The sequence below is a fragment of the Pleurodeles waltl genome, chromosome 1_1 (assembly GCF_031143425.1).
Source record: "Pleurodeles waltl isolate 20211129_DDA chromosome 1_1, aPleWal1.hap1.20221129, whole genome shotgun sequence".
NCBI lineage: Eukaryota > Metazoa > Chordata > Amphibia > Caudata > Salamandridae > Pleurodeles > Pleurodeles waltl.
In genome coordinates this window covers 283,201,106-283,216,308 of record NC_090436.1, presented here as the reverse complement: position 1 = coordinate 283,216,308, position 15,203 = coordinate 283,201,106, and the positions used below count along the sequence as shown (strand labels likewise).

General features: G+C 48.2%; 1 protein-coding gene across 1 annotated transcript in view; it reads right to left on the bottom strand.

Annotated features, from left to right (window-relative positions):
• ITGA1 (integrin subunit alpha 1) overlaps positions 1–15,203 on the bottom strand; it is a 795,992-nt gene that overhangs the window by 79,888 nt on the left and 700,901 nt on the right. The gene's annotated exons all lie outside the window — the stretch shown is intronic.

The following is a 15,203-nucleotide window of genomic DNA, read 5'->3' as shown; positions in this document are numbered from 1 at the left end:
CATGAGAACTATGAAAAATGGGGTTGCTAGTTCACTTGGGTGTGGGCTCTGGTCAAACATCAGCCAAAATCCCTGGGTGAACCACAAAATGTGACTAAATTAAACAGTATTAAAACTGGGTAGCTAGGCCCAAATGCAGTCAGGCTTAATTTAGAAGCAGTGTGTAAGGTATTTATGCAGCACACAAACAGTAATAAAGTGAAAGCACAACACAAGAAAAGTCCCATGCCAATTTAGAACAATAGAGTAGATTTTAATAAATTATTTGAGACCAAAACAGCTAAACTTCCAATGAGTAGAACTGGAGTTTTTAATTTTTATTAACGTTTGTGGTAAAAACTTGCACCAACCGCAGACGAAGTCTGGGCCAAAGTCGAAAAATATGGTCAACTGTCGTGGAATACAGGTCGGATACAAGAAGTGGATTGGGCCCAGTTGGTGCTTACCTTTAGACTTGGAAGAATTTTCAAGAAAAAAATTCTTAGAAGGTAAAATTCAGTGGGATAAGGCTGCAGGCAGTGTCTGAGGAAGGAGCATTGTTGTTGAGAACCTCTGGATGAAGTTGCGGTAAAGATTTCTACGTTTGGACTTAGTCACTGTTTTGGAAGTTGAAAATCTCCAGTAGTACAAGAAAAAGAGGCTGTAGCCAAAGACAGTTCCAGGCAGTCAAATAACCCTTTGGCAAAGAACTGCTGAACAGGTTTTGTTGCTGTGGTGAAGAAGATAGCAGGAGTAGCTGCAAAGTCAGGTGGACCGATGATGTACAGTGGGAAAATCAGTGAGGAGGTTAGCCTCAGTCTTTTCTCAGTTCTCAGAGCAGTTTTTAGCCCAAAAGTAAGTTTTGGATTTTGGCTATGTGGGCATCTTTAGCACCAGGGTGGGTCCAGGTGTGGGTTCAAGATGGTGGGAGACTTTTATGTCCCTGTGGCTCTGAACTGGAGGAACAGGAGGAAAACAAACTACCCCTTGGAGTAACTCTGGTAGTCCTGGACTCAGATGAAGATGCATGTCTTAAACAGCAGGGCTGGCTCTGAGGGTTCAAGGCAGGCAGCAAATTAGTCTTTTCAGGTGCAGGCCACAGTAGCAGGCTGTGAGAGAGAGCACTCTATTTTAATTCCTGGTGCCTCCTTTGAATTTGGGAGAAGATTCTAGAGTTTTTCCCTTAAAGTGTTCAGAATTTCTTTTCTACCCTGCCCTGGCTCCAGGTTGGCTACAGACACAATTTGGGGGTGACAAGCCCTTTGTGTGCAGGTACAGCACAGCCTATTCAGTTTCAAGTGGGGCTGAGCTCAGCTCTGCCCCTCCATCCTGCAAGCAGAAGGCCAATTCAGCAACCTAATCCTTCAATTGTGTGACTGTCCAGGAAGAATTCACAAAGTCTGCCAGTTGCACCCAGTCATGTGACATATGACAGGCAGGCACCAAAACGATAAGAAAAGGAAAATGCCAACTTCCAAAAAAGTGGCATTTTCAAAATTGTTATTTAAAATCAGAATTTTGAATTAAAGAGGATATTTCATTATAATTCCATAGATACCAAACATGAAATGCCTACCTGTTACCAGTCAAATGTTAGCACTTACTAAATGCAACACAGCAACCAAATGTTATCCAATGGGACAGGTTTTCACTACCAAGACATAGAAAAATTATATTTTCATTACAATGCACCCTGCCCTATGGGCTGACTAGATCCTGCCATAGGGGTGACCTATATGTAATACAAACGGAGTATAAAGTCTGCCAAGGGTGTTATATTGCCAAGTTGAATTGGCAACGGTAGACCTAGGACATGTTTTAATGGGCTACATAAGTGGGTGGCACTATATGTGCGGCAGGTCCCCTTGTAGCATTTAATTTTCAGGCCCTCGGAATATGATATACCACTTTACAAGGGTCTACAAGTAAAATATATTTGCTAATCAGGTGTAAAGCAATCTAGAGGAGTGAGCACATTAGCACTGGTTAGCCATCCTGAGGCCAACAAAAAATAATTTTAGCAGACAAATTGAGGTAATTAGGCATAAATTGTGAGCAAAGACTAGCCTAAGACTTACAGGGCTAAAAAGAACAAATTCCCATAGTTGTGTAACTAACTTAAATCCCTTAAAATATGTATACATGTTATAGAATATTTGGTGATTTGAGGGTATTAAGAAAGATTTAGGTTTGAAAAGCTTTCACTCCAGCTTACAAATGTTGGGAGTTTGATAAACGGTCCGGCAGCCAAATGTTTAGGTGCTGCAAAGTCATTCAGGTTTGGTCTGGCAGAAATACACTTATGAATTCGGATTTTTGTAAAGGTTAAGACAATTGAAATTTTCTGAACATTTAAAACGTCTTTGGAATGTCCCCATACACCTAGTTTAGAAACTACAACTTCTAGTGTTGGTTTGTTCCTATTTTGGCGCAGGGTAATATTTATGATAGATCTAGTACATGGCCAAAGAGTCTCAATAATGAATGGACAAAGTGACTTAATTTGTTAAAGAAAGTTAAACGTACAATGGCACATGCAGATTTCATGCTGGAATATTTAAATGCTAGTGTTATTCCCATAGGGCTTTGGGTGAGAAACTCCCTGGACTATTTGTGGAGATCAGAAATTTTTTGGAGAAGTGGTCCCTCATCCTGAACATATTTTCACAATATTGGATACGTCTCACTATCAAGACTGCAAGGGAATTGTTGGGTATTCTGAGCAAGGAGATCGATGATTTAGAACAAAAACTGAAACAGTGTAATGCTTTAAAGGGAAAAAAGATAATTGAGGAAGTTAATGGGGAGTTAGACTCATTCTGTGAATATCTAATCAAGAGGAAAACAGATAAGTTCAAAAAAGATATTCAATATTTCTCTCAGGAACTATTTTACCCATATCCGTTTGATAACTATTATAATTTAGCTTGGATTGGGGCACCCCAAGCTGATAGACAGCACTGGACCAGCAAGAAGATTATAACCTTCTCTGATACATCGGAGTCTGAAGGGGAGGGTAGTTCCCATCTATTTGATACTTTTGGGAACCAACATAATCAATTTGAGGAGTATAACACACAGAACCATTGTTAATACTCAGGAGGGGCAAACAACCCAGGTTTCAGAACAAGAAAAGGAACAGATATTCAAACCTGGACTCAGCCCTCCATTACCTCCAGACCAGGCAGCAACAATACTGCAGGAACTGAACTCAATTCCAGTTTTTAATCTTAGAAGCAAGGAGCTGAAACCCATCATGAAGGACCTCTTGATTAGAGGGCTTTCATTTATTTCTAGGAGGGGGTGTGAGTTTGAGCTTAACAAAGATTTGTTTGCAGTTTTTCACTGGATCAGGCGTATAAAGTACTATATGTCAGTGCATGATTCAAGTGAAGAGAATATGATGCCCTTGAAAGCTCCTTCCATTTTTAGTCCATCTTTGGACAGATCGGGGCCAGAAGTTGAACTATTTGAAAAAGCAATCCTTAGGAAAATCCAGAAAATTACTAAATTTAAACCTAAGCTCCTTATAACTTCATTAAAAAGGAAAGCTTGGAACTTAAGAAACTAAGGCCCTCATTACAACATTGGTGGTAAATCCCACTTACCGCCATGCAGAAGACCTTCAACACACCGCTGCGGCGGCGGAATTCCGCTACAGCTATTACGACCCACAGGCCAGAATCCGCCAAAATCCAGACACCCACACAAGTCCGCCACACCAAAGGTCAGTGATAAACTGGCGAAAACAAAACCGACACCGTCACTCTAACAGTAATAAGCCCACAGTATCACTGCGCTCAAAATACACACACAATTTCAAAACACAACCACATTGGACAATTCGAAATACACACACCTGATACACATACACACACCACTCCCACACACTCAATACAATATAAAACACACACCCACTTCACCCACAAACCCCTATGACAAATATTGAGAAAGAAGCCCAGAGAGAGACACCACCATCAACAATACTAGCATCCACAGGCACACAACACCATCACTCACACAACATCCACGCACCTCAGACAACACACACAAACACATCCCCTCACACATCACAACACACACCACCTCACACATCACCCACACCACACCATGGCACCGCAAAGACATCACAGGTTCTCTGAGGAGGAGCTCAGGGTCATGGTGGAGGAAATCGTCCGGGTAGAGCCACAGCTATTCGGATCCAGGAGCAGCACACCTCCATAGCTAGGAAGATGGAGCTATGGCGCAGAATCATAGACAGGGTCAACGCAGTGGGACAGCAGCCAAGAACTAGGGATGACATCAGAAAGAGGTGGAACGACCTACGGGGGAAGGTGCGTTCCGTGGTCCAAGACACCAGATTGCAGTTCAGAGGACTGGCGGCGGACCCCCACCTCCTCCCCCACAACTAACAACATAGGAGGAGCAGGTCTTGGCAATATTGCATCCTGAGGGCCTCGCAGGAGTAGCAGGAGGAATGGACTCTGGTAAGGCAAATCTTAACTATTACATCCCGCACCCTACCTGCATGCTATCATATACCCCACCCTCACCCCCATCACTCCAACACCTCACAAATGTCCCACTATCACAACCCACACATCCCAACACCAAGCCCTGCATGCAACACCAAAGCATGGGCACCCATCACCAAAGCATGTCCACGACAGATACCCACACAGATCCCCAAACCAATTATCACACAAGGTCCTACACAAGAATGCAAGCACTGGAGTACAGGATCACCCACCCATTGCACACAATGGCAAACACAGATGCAATAATCATGCCTTTACACCCCTGCAGGACCCCTACCCAACGTCACCGGACAGGAGGTTCCAGACATGTCCACTCCCGCCACAGAAGAGGAGAACAGTGATGACAGCAGCTCTGTCCAACTGGATCAAGATGACCAGCCCAGCCCATCTGGGACCTCGGGACAGTCGGTTCCCCTGACACTGGCACAAGCCACCACAGAGCCTCCCCCCTCAGGAAACAAAAGCACAACACCCACCCAGCGGGCTCATTCCTCTGTCCCCAGGACATGTCAAGCAGCAGTGTGTCCACCACTACAGAGAACCCAGGCAAACCCACCAACCCAATAAAATCAGGGACCTGGGGCAGTGGGCACACGGTTCAGGGGACAGAGGCACAGGAAAACAGGGGAACTGGGAGGACTACTGTGCAACAGGGGGAGGACAGCCCCAGGGAACCCACTCTCCACGAGGCACTCTCCAACATCATGGGAGCGTACCATCATTCCCAGGAGACAATGGCAACGGTACTGGCCAAGTTTCAGGAGACCCAGCGGCTGAAGGAGGAACAGTATCTGTGGATCAGGGAGGAACTTAGGGCCATCAACACCGCCCTGGTCATTATTGTAGGGGTGCTGAAGGACCTTGTGAACACCAGGAGGGACACTATGGCACAACAAGGGGCCCCTGACACTAGCCTGGATGATGAACAGCCCACCACCTCCGCCTCCGCTAGTGGACAGGAGGCACCGCCACAGGACCACAACACCAGCATCCCACCCACTGCAGAAGGAGAACCACCCCGCAAATGGTCCCTGAGATCCAGGACAAAGACGGAGAACAATGCCAGGACCCCCGCCAGGAAATGAGACCCCCCTGATTGTCATCCCTCTGTCCCACTTCGTCACCCTGTCTATCCATCAACTGCCCTAGCTCCACTTCCTATGCCCCTCTGGACAATGCACCTGTGAAACAAATAGACTGAAATCTGCCATGGACATTCCTCCACCATCACCCCTGCCCATTTTACAACCCCTTCCACTATTGTGCACTGAAATAAACACCTTTGAATCACAAAACAAGCTGGAGTCAGTCTGTGCTTTCACAAATGTATATTTGCAATAACTATGGAATATAGCAATGTCGATTGTATTGTCAACACACCGATGTAACACAGCTCTAGTCCATGAGGTAATATAGCAGAGGTCAGACAGTGGGATCCACATCTGTGAAATGGAAAGGCAAATTGACAAGTCAGGGCCCATTCACTGGGTGAAAGTGACTGACATATGATAGGTCTAACAATTGTATGAGAGGTGTGAGGCAGTGAGGCAGTGACATCTTCTTACCTGTGTCTCACTGGAAGTATTGCTGGATAACGTTGTTTCTGTTGTCGATATCCTCTTCTTCTGCCTCCTCTTCTTCACTGTCCACAGGCTCCACAGCTGCCACAAGACCTCCTTCTGGACCATCCTCCTGCAGAAAAGGAACCTGTCGTCGCAATGCCAGGTTGTGCAGCATACAGCAGGCCACGATGATCTGGCACACCTTCTTTGGTGAGTAGTAAAGAGAACCACCTGTCATATGGAGGCACTGGAACCTGGCCTTCAGGAGGCCGAAGGTCCTTAAGATCACTCCCCTAGTTCGCCCATGTGCCTCATTGTAGCTTTCCTCTGCCCTTGTCCTGGGATATCTCACTGGGGTCAGTAGCCATGACAGGTTGGGGTAACCAGAGTCCCCTGCAAATGTCGAGGGACAACTGTTAGACACACTAACCCTTAGGGACAACCCCACACCCAGACAACTATTCACAGGGTACAGGGTCCTTGTCCTCACCTATTAGCCACACACGGTGCCTCTGGTGTTGCCCCATCACATACAGGATGCTGCTATTCCTCAGAATGTAAGCTTCATGCACTGGGCCAGGAAACTTGACATTCACATGGGAGATGTACTGGTCGGCCAAATACACCATCTGCACATTCATTGAATGGTAGCTCTTCCAGTTTCTGTACACCTGTTCACTCCTGCGGGGGGGTACCAAGGCCACATGTGTCCCATCAATGGCACCTATGATGTCCCAGGGCATAGAAGTCACCTTTCACTGTTGGTAAATCCTCCAACTGAGGGAAAACGATGTAGCTGTGCATGTGTTTCAGCAGGGCAGACAACACTCTGGACAACACGTTTGAGAACATAGGCTGGGACATCCCTGATGTAATGGCCACTGTTGTTTGAAAAGACCCACTTGCCAGGAAATGGAGTTCTGACAGGACCTGCACTAGAGGGGGGATTCCTGTGGGATGGCAGATTGCTGACATCAGGTCTGGCTCCAACTGGGTACACTGTTCCTGGATTGTTACACGATCAAGTCTGTAGGTGACTATTACATGTCTCTCTTCCATTGTCAACAGGTCCACCATCAGTCTGTACACCGGAGGATGCCACCATCTCACCACCTGTCCCAGCGGACGTGCCCTATGGAGGAGAACAGTGAGCAGAGAGTCAGCCAACACTGAGGTATAACTAAATGTCAGTAGCAAACACTTGTGAATCCGCAATGTTCCTGTTACTGTGTGTATGCAAGGCCGAGATAGGTGTGACACAGTTATTATTAATGTCATGTGGCCCCTTGAAATGGCGGCTGCCTGACCTGTATGGTGGGACAAGGGGATATGAGGTAACTGCGCTGGCGTTCTACACCGTCGCGGTAGGCAGTCGAAGACCGCAGCGCAATCCTGCATTGGTTAACATTGGACCCTATGGGTCCCAGGAGCCAATGACGATGTATGCCGGCGGTGATGGTACGCACTGCCGCGGATATGACCGCCATTTTCTGTCTGTTCACTCACTTGATACCTGACCTTCGACAGGAGAGGACCTACACTGCAAGTGCTGCTGTGACCTCAGTCTGGAAGCGACGATGGCTCATGTGTCTGGGGAACGGGCCCCTGCCTTCACTTTGGAGGAGTTGCAGAAGTTAGAGGATGGGGTCCTCCCCCAGTACACACAACTGTACGGTCCTCCAGACAAACAGGTGAGTACACTGTGAGCATGCTGCATGGGCAATGCCTGTTTGGAGTGGTGTGGATGGAAGATACATGCGGGGGGACTGAGGCCTGCATGTGCGGACGCTGAGTGTATGTGCGTCAGGGCAAGGGTGGGAACGTGGGCCAATGACTGTGACGGTCCGGACGGTTAAAGTTTTCCTGTTCCCCTGTACTATTCCTCTAGGTCAGCGCCCACCAGAAGAAGGATATTTGGCGTGCCATCGCCAAGGATGTCCGGGCCCTGGGGGTCCACCAAAGACGGAGCACCCACTGCCGTAAAAGATGGGAGGACCTTCGACGCTGGAGCAAGAAGACGTCAGAGGCCCAGCTGGGGATAGCCTCCCAATGTGGGAGGGGTGCCCGTCACACCATGACTCCCCTGATGTTCCGGATCCTGGCGGTGGCGTATCCGGAGTTGGATGGGCACTTGAGGGCATCACAGCAGCCACACGGGGGTGAGTACAGTCACATCCATCTGACTCTGCGCGCATTGGAGGTGTCTGGGTGGGGGAGGAGGGCTGTGGGTTCCCCAGGCTAGGGCGAGCCTTGTAGCCAAGGACCCTTTGTGAGGCAGGCTAAGTGGCACCCCAACCCCACCAGTAGTAAGAGCCATCTATACCTAGTCAGGCTCCTGTGACTTCCATGTGTGCAGCAATCGGGCATAGGCCTTGTACTCCATGAGCATGTGGTTACTCTAGGAACTCTAAGTGCATGGCATAGTGCAGAGGGCTGCTGTGTTTTGTAGTGTCCGCCAACGGTAGTGGTATTGCATGCACTGAACATGTCTTTTTTCTGTCTTTCCCCCACCCTTTTTGTGGTTTCCCTGTTCTTGTGTGCAATAGCATCATCAGACGGAGGAGCAGTGGCATCCCACTTCGCCCTGGAGGGCGAGACAACGGAGTCTGAAGCCACCAGTGGGACAGAGGGCGAGGGGAGCTCCACGGCGGGGACAGGAGGTGACTTCAGCGACAGCGACTCCTCCTCTGATGGGAGCTCCCTTGCGGTGGCGGGCCCTCTGTGCCCCCGCATAAACAGGTACAGACGCCACCCCCCCTACCAGCACCGCCCTCCCAGAAGCCCCTCAGCGTGTGTCTCGTGGCCGCTCAACCAGGAGGCTGGGCATCTCCTTCGCTCCAGGCACCCCAGGTCCTGCCCGAGTCTGCTCTGCTGCCCTCAGTGAGGCTATTGACCTCCTGAGATCCCTCACTGTTGGGCAATCTACCATTGTGAATGCCATCCAGGGTGTCAACAGGCATTTGAAACAAACAAATGCATACCTGGAGGGCATTCATTCTGGCCAGGCAGCCCAACAGAGAGCATTTCAGGCTCTGGCCTCAGCACTGATGGCAGCCATTGTCCCTGTGTCCAGCCTCCCCCCTCCAACTTCCTCCACCAAGACACAATCCCCTGTACCTCAGCCTATCCCAAGCATACCATCAGACCTGCATGCACACACGTCAACACACAAGAGTAGCTCAGGCAAACAGAAGCACCACACATCTCACAGCCACTCACACCAGCATCATACCCACGCACACATACCAACATCCACTTCCTCCACTGTGTCCCCTTCCTCCACGTCTCCCTCCTCCCTCCCAGTCTCATCTCCACTCACACCTGCATGCACTACATCCTCAGCCAATACCTCCATCACCAGCACGCCCATCACCACACACCGCTCACGTGCACTCACCACCCCCACTACCATTCACACATCCCCAGTGTCCTCTACCAGTGTGTCTGTGAGCCCTCCTCCCAAAGTACACAAACGCAGGCACACACCCACCCAACAGCCATCCACCTCACAACAGCCTCCAGCCCATGCACCTTCACCCAAATTCAGCAGATGTACACCTCCTACAACCACTACCTCCACTCCCAAACCCCCTCCATCTACCCGTCCCAGTGTGTCTAAAAAACTTTTCCTGGCTAACATTGACCTCTTCCCTACACCTCTCCCCCGTCCTTCCTCTAGGGCCAGGCTTTCCAGGTCCCAGCCCAGCACCTTAGCCACCACATCCCCAGGCACAGTGGTGCCAGCAACTGCGAGGTCATGGAGTGCGCCAACCATCAGGGCTGCCAGTGTGCCACGGAGCGAGGGCAAGGACATTCCGCCACTTGCAAAAGTAAAAAAGTTGCCCACATTCCGGAGGGAGAAGGCGAAAACACCTGCCACCAAGGGCTCAGGGAAAACAAAAGGTGATGGTGGCAAGACAGCTGCGCAACCATCCAAGGTGGGGAAGGGCCAGAAAATCAAGGGCAGGTCAGGAGAGGGCATGGTGGCACCGACTATGGGACCTGTGTCACACCTTCTGTCCACGTCGAAGTCAACCGGTACGGCGAAGAAGACCGCCACCTAAACCGCCACCAGCACTGCCACCAGCACCGCAGACACTGAGCCTGCCACCAGCACCGCAGTCTCTGAGCCCCCCACCAGCACTGTAGTCACTGAGCCTGCCACCAGCACCGCTGCCACAGAGTCTGCTGCCAGCACCGATGCCACAGAGTCCGCAGCAAGCACCACTGCCACAGAGTCTGCCGCCAGGGCCAATGCCACAGAGGCCGCCGCCAGCACTGCTGCCACAGCATCCGCTGTCAGCACCGATGCCACAGAGCCCCCTACCAGCACCGGCGCTACTGACACCGCGACATCCTGAGCCAGTGGCACCACCACAGACATGGCTGCCATCCCCATTGGTCAGTCGACGGAGCCTGGTGGTCAGTTCCAAGAGACTGGGCAGCTTCCACAATGCACCACTACAGTTGAGAAAACCATCCACTACCTCAGTCCTTGGCAGGATGAAGCACTCTGGGCACAAAGCCCCCTCCAGAACCAGTGGAGTATCACATCCACTACCTGAGTCCTTGGCAGGATGAATCACTCTGGGCACAAAGCTCCCTCCAGAACCAGTGGAGAAAGGCATCCACTACCTGAGTCCTTGGCAGGAGGAAGCACTCTGGGCAGAAAGCCCCCTCCAGAACCAGTGGAGAAAGGCATCCACCTGAGAGACTGTGGCTTTTCACTCCCCAGGATACAGCAGTGGGCAAACCACCCACTGAAAAGACTTGAGAGACTGTGGCTTTGCACTCCCCAAGATAAAGCAGTGGGCAAACCACCCACTGGAGAGACTTGAGAGACTGTGGCTTTGCACTCCCCAGGATAAAGCAGTGGGCAAACCACCCACTGGAGAGACTTGAGAGACTGTGGCTTTGAACTCCCAAGGATACAGCAGTGGGCAAACCAGCCGCTGGAGAGACTTGAGAGACTGTGACTTTGCACTCCCCAGGATAAAGCAGTGGACAAACCACCCACTGGAGAGACTTGAGAGACTGTGGCTTTGCACTCCCCAGGATACAGCAGTGGGCAAACCACCCACTGACAAGACTTGAGAGACTGTGGCTTTGCACTCCCAAGGATACAGCAGGGGGCAAACCACCCACTGGAGAGACTTGAGAGACTGTGGATTTGCACTCCCCAGGATGAAGCAGTGGGCATGGAGCCCGCTCGTGGAGCAGTGGAGTCGTGCACTCATCCGGCTGAGGTGCCCCCCTTCCCTTCCCCCTGAGGTGCCTGTTCCTTTTTGATCTGATGCCCCTGCAGTGTTCTCTCTGTTTGAAGTCTGGTATTGAGTGTGGGCCTTGCCCATTCATTTTGGGCCCAGTGGTCCACGGACAATAATTTGTGCACTATCCGGACTTGTGATGTTGGTGTACATAATTGTATATACTGTATTTCGAGTTTTGACTACTGTTTTTTTCATGATTACAATCATTCAACTCATTTCCTTTTGGCCTTGCATTCTTGAAGGGGGGCTATGGGGGGCATAAATGTAATGTTGCAGCATGTATTTCTGTGTATGGTGTTGAGGGTGAGGGTGGGGGTGGGGGTGTTGCGTGTTGCGTGTGTGTGTGTGTCACTCTCTTTTCCCTCCCCCCTCCCCTGTGTTGTAGGTGCAGTACTCACCGTGGTCGTCGCCTCCGTCTTTGTTGCTCCTGATAGAGGAGCAGGAATACCATTGCAGGGAATATTTGGAGTTCTGGCTCCATGGTGTCCTGGTTCCTCGTGGGGTGTGGAGAGGTGAGTGTTTTCCCTTCCAAGTCCTGTTTCCGCCGTGTTTTTGTTCACGTTGGTTCCGCCCCGGAAAAGGTGGCGGATTGGCCTCTCATAATAGTGTGGGCGGTACATTGTCTTCCGTCTGTCTGTTGGCGGTGACCGCCAAGTGGTGTGTTTCTACCGCTGTGGCAGTCGGAGTGTTAAAATGGCTGTCTATGTTGGCGGTTTACGCCATGGTCTTGATTCCATTTTTTTTTTCCGCCGGCCTGTTTACGGTATTACCGCCGCTTTAACACCAACCGCTGCGGTTGTAATGAGGGCCTAAGTGAGGATAGCAAGATGAGTGTCAAACCATGTGATGGGGGGGCATTGTGTTATTAGCCACACAAACATACAAGTAAAAAATTAAGTCATTGCTACAGGTCCTGGAACACTATCAAAAAATATTGAGAGACCCTGAGAAGAAATTTATACAACGAATAATGACCATCATTCAAGAAGCTGCAAATCAGGGTGTCATTTCTAAAAAGGAACTGGATTATCTCAATCAGGCACCCACTCACCTCACGGAAATATATGGTGTTGCCAAGACCCACTAAGTTGTTAGGGATCCTCCATTGCGCCCAACTGTTTCCACTATTGGTGCTGCAACAGAGGCCCTTTCCAAATATGTGGATGTTCTTTTGAAGCCATTAGTTGGTGAGTTGCCCTCCTTTGTAAAGGGTACTGGTCATATGGTCAATAAGATAATAGTTTTGGGATTTGATCCACAGGGGGAAGTCCTGGTGACTTTAGACATTGAAGCGATGTACACGAATATTCCTCAACAACAGACACTTTATACAGTCAAAGACATATTAATGAAACAAAATGACAACTTACAATGGGAAGTCATAATGAAATGTCTGGAAATAGTTCTCTATGAGAATTTCTTCAAATTTGATAGTGAGATCTTTCGTTAAATAAAAGGGGTCAGCATAGGGGACGCATGTGCCCCAAGTGTGGCATATTTGTAGACGGGAATATATATCTTTAATGAAGATGCCCCATTCTTTGAAAATGTGAAGCAGTGGTCTTGATATATAGAAAATATCTTCTTCATTTGGAGAGGGGATGAAATACAATTGGAGGAATTCCTTGCATGGTTAAATATATGTGACCAGAATCTGAAATTTACCAGGCAGAAGAGTCGCACACAAGTGGAATTCCTATATATAGTGATTAAATATCAAGATCTTAATCTCATGGTATCATTATACATGACACCGTTAGCCAGGATTATGCTCCTCCACTTTGGCAGCTATTATTCGCACTGCCAGAAGCAAGGCATACCATTTAGCCAGTGTCTTAGGCTGTGTTGGAACTGCACCAGTGTTGAGGACTTCCTTCAACATGCAGAGACATTGAAGATCACATTGCTCTATCGTGGTTATCCGAAAGTTTGGTGGAAGACTCCTTAAAGAGAGCAAAATATTGCAACAGGGAGAGCATGTTTACCAATGGAAATAAAGAACATAAAGACAAACTTGTATGAGTGGTACAGCATCGAATTTCAATGAGAGAATTAGACATATCATTAATTCACAGTGGCACATCCTTAATGTCAACTCAGAAGAAGGAATATTGGATAAACCCATGTTTGCGTTTAGGAGGAACCTCAATCTGAGTAATATTTTGGTAAAATCACATATGACTGTATCTACGAAGGACACCCAAAGATCTATCATAGGATTAAATCCTATAAGAGGCAACCACAGATGTGTCATGTGGCATTCGTGTGATTATGCCATTGCTTCCCAGGATTTCTCATTGGGACATAAAACTATTCATCTCTTTAATATGACCAACTGTAGAACGCCCAATGTCAATTATCTCATACTTTGCCCTTGTGGGCTGTAGTATGTTGGGGAAACGACCAGGGAATTTAGACTATGCTACAGTGAACACAAATCAGCCATACGTAATCAGAAGGAGCTGACCCCTTTGGTCCAACACTGGATGTAGGAGAAATATATGGACAAACAGTTAAATGGCTTGCCTTGGAAAAGATAAAGTCAATTCGCGGAAAGGATCCTAATTGACACGGGAAATGGAGTATATTGGATTTATACCCTTGACAACATATGAGAAGGGTTTGAATGAATCCTTCCTTTGGGAGAATGCTATCAATTAGTAGTCTTGTTCAATTTGTCACTCTGAGTTTCTAATGCAGACATTGGTTCTGGGCTCCTGCTAGGATTTAAGGCTGGATTCCTTTCACCCTCCCACCTTTTCCTTTACTTAGACCTAGTCCGGGGTCCTCTTTTTGTGACAAGTCTTTCTGGTATGCCCTCTCTGTTATACTTGGTGGAATCCCTAGGCCATATTCTTTAGCATCTGTGGCCACCTACTACTTTTTGTCACTCTCTAGTATCACATGTTGTGGAGCGTACTTTAGTGGAGGTAGTCCCATTTTAAAGTATTAGGCTTCACACAAGCACCTCATTCTTTAGTAATTATTACAAGGGTTCAGCTTTGCTTTCAACACTCGTCTGAATGTGGGAGAATAGTCATTTCATCACCTTTCTATCATTATATTTGGACTTTTCTCTACATTCGAAATGTGGATTTATTCCTTCTGGCACTCAGAACCCGTGGACGGTAGTACTTGCTCCCTTCCAATATGGCATTAATTTTAAAACCATTCTTTTGAATGCCGGATATAGTCCATCACCATAAGCTTGACCTCATTATACGCATCAAGTGCCCTCAGTTTGGAGTTCCAATATGGCGCATGTTTTTCATCCACCTTGACGGCTGGATATAGAATTGTCATATCCATTAGCCTGACCTCTTTATATGCATTGTGTATCCCTAGTGTGGAGTTGCTAATGGATCTTGGTCAACTTAAGTCGATGACCAGTAGTCCTCCTTTCCAACATGGCACCCGCATTTTTCTGACAAGTCAGGAGTCCAGTGACCCCTTTCCAGCTTCTGTAACTGTGATCACATGAGGAGACTGCGGTTGTATTTGAACCTTAGCTCCTTGAACAATGAAGTGAGATTGATCTGGGTAGCCTAGCTCTGAGTTTTAGCATTGCTATGTCCTGTAACTCTTGTACTAAGGGCCAGTGTGGCCAATTGAAACCATGTTTTATTTTATTTTTACTTCAGTTCTCAAATTGTGTCTCACTTGGAGAGACTGTCTCTGTTTATAAGTAGTGGGGGGTCCTAGTATCGATATCCATGCCTCTGCCATTAATTGTGGGCCCCCGTAGCTCTGATTCATAATTGGGCATGCGTATCCTTTGGATTACATTAATATTTTGAGCTGGGATGTGTAGATTTATTTTACTATAACTATAATGGCCAGCACTGGGCCCCTTA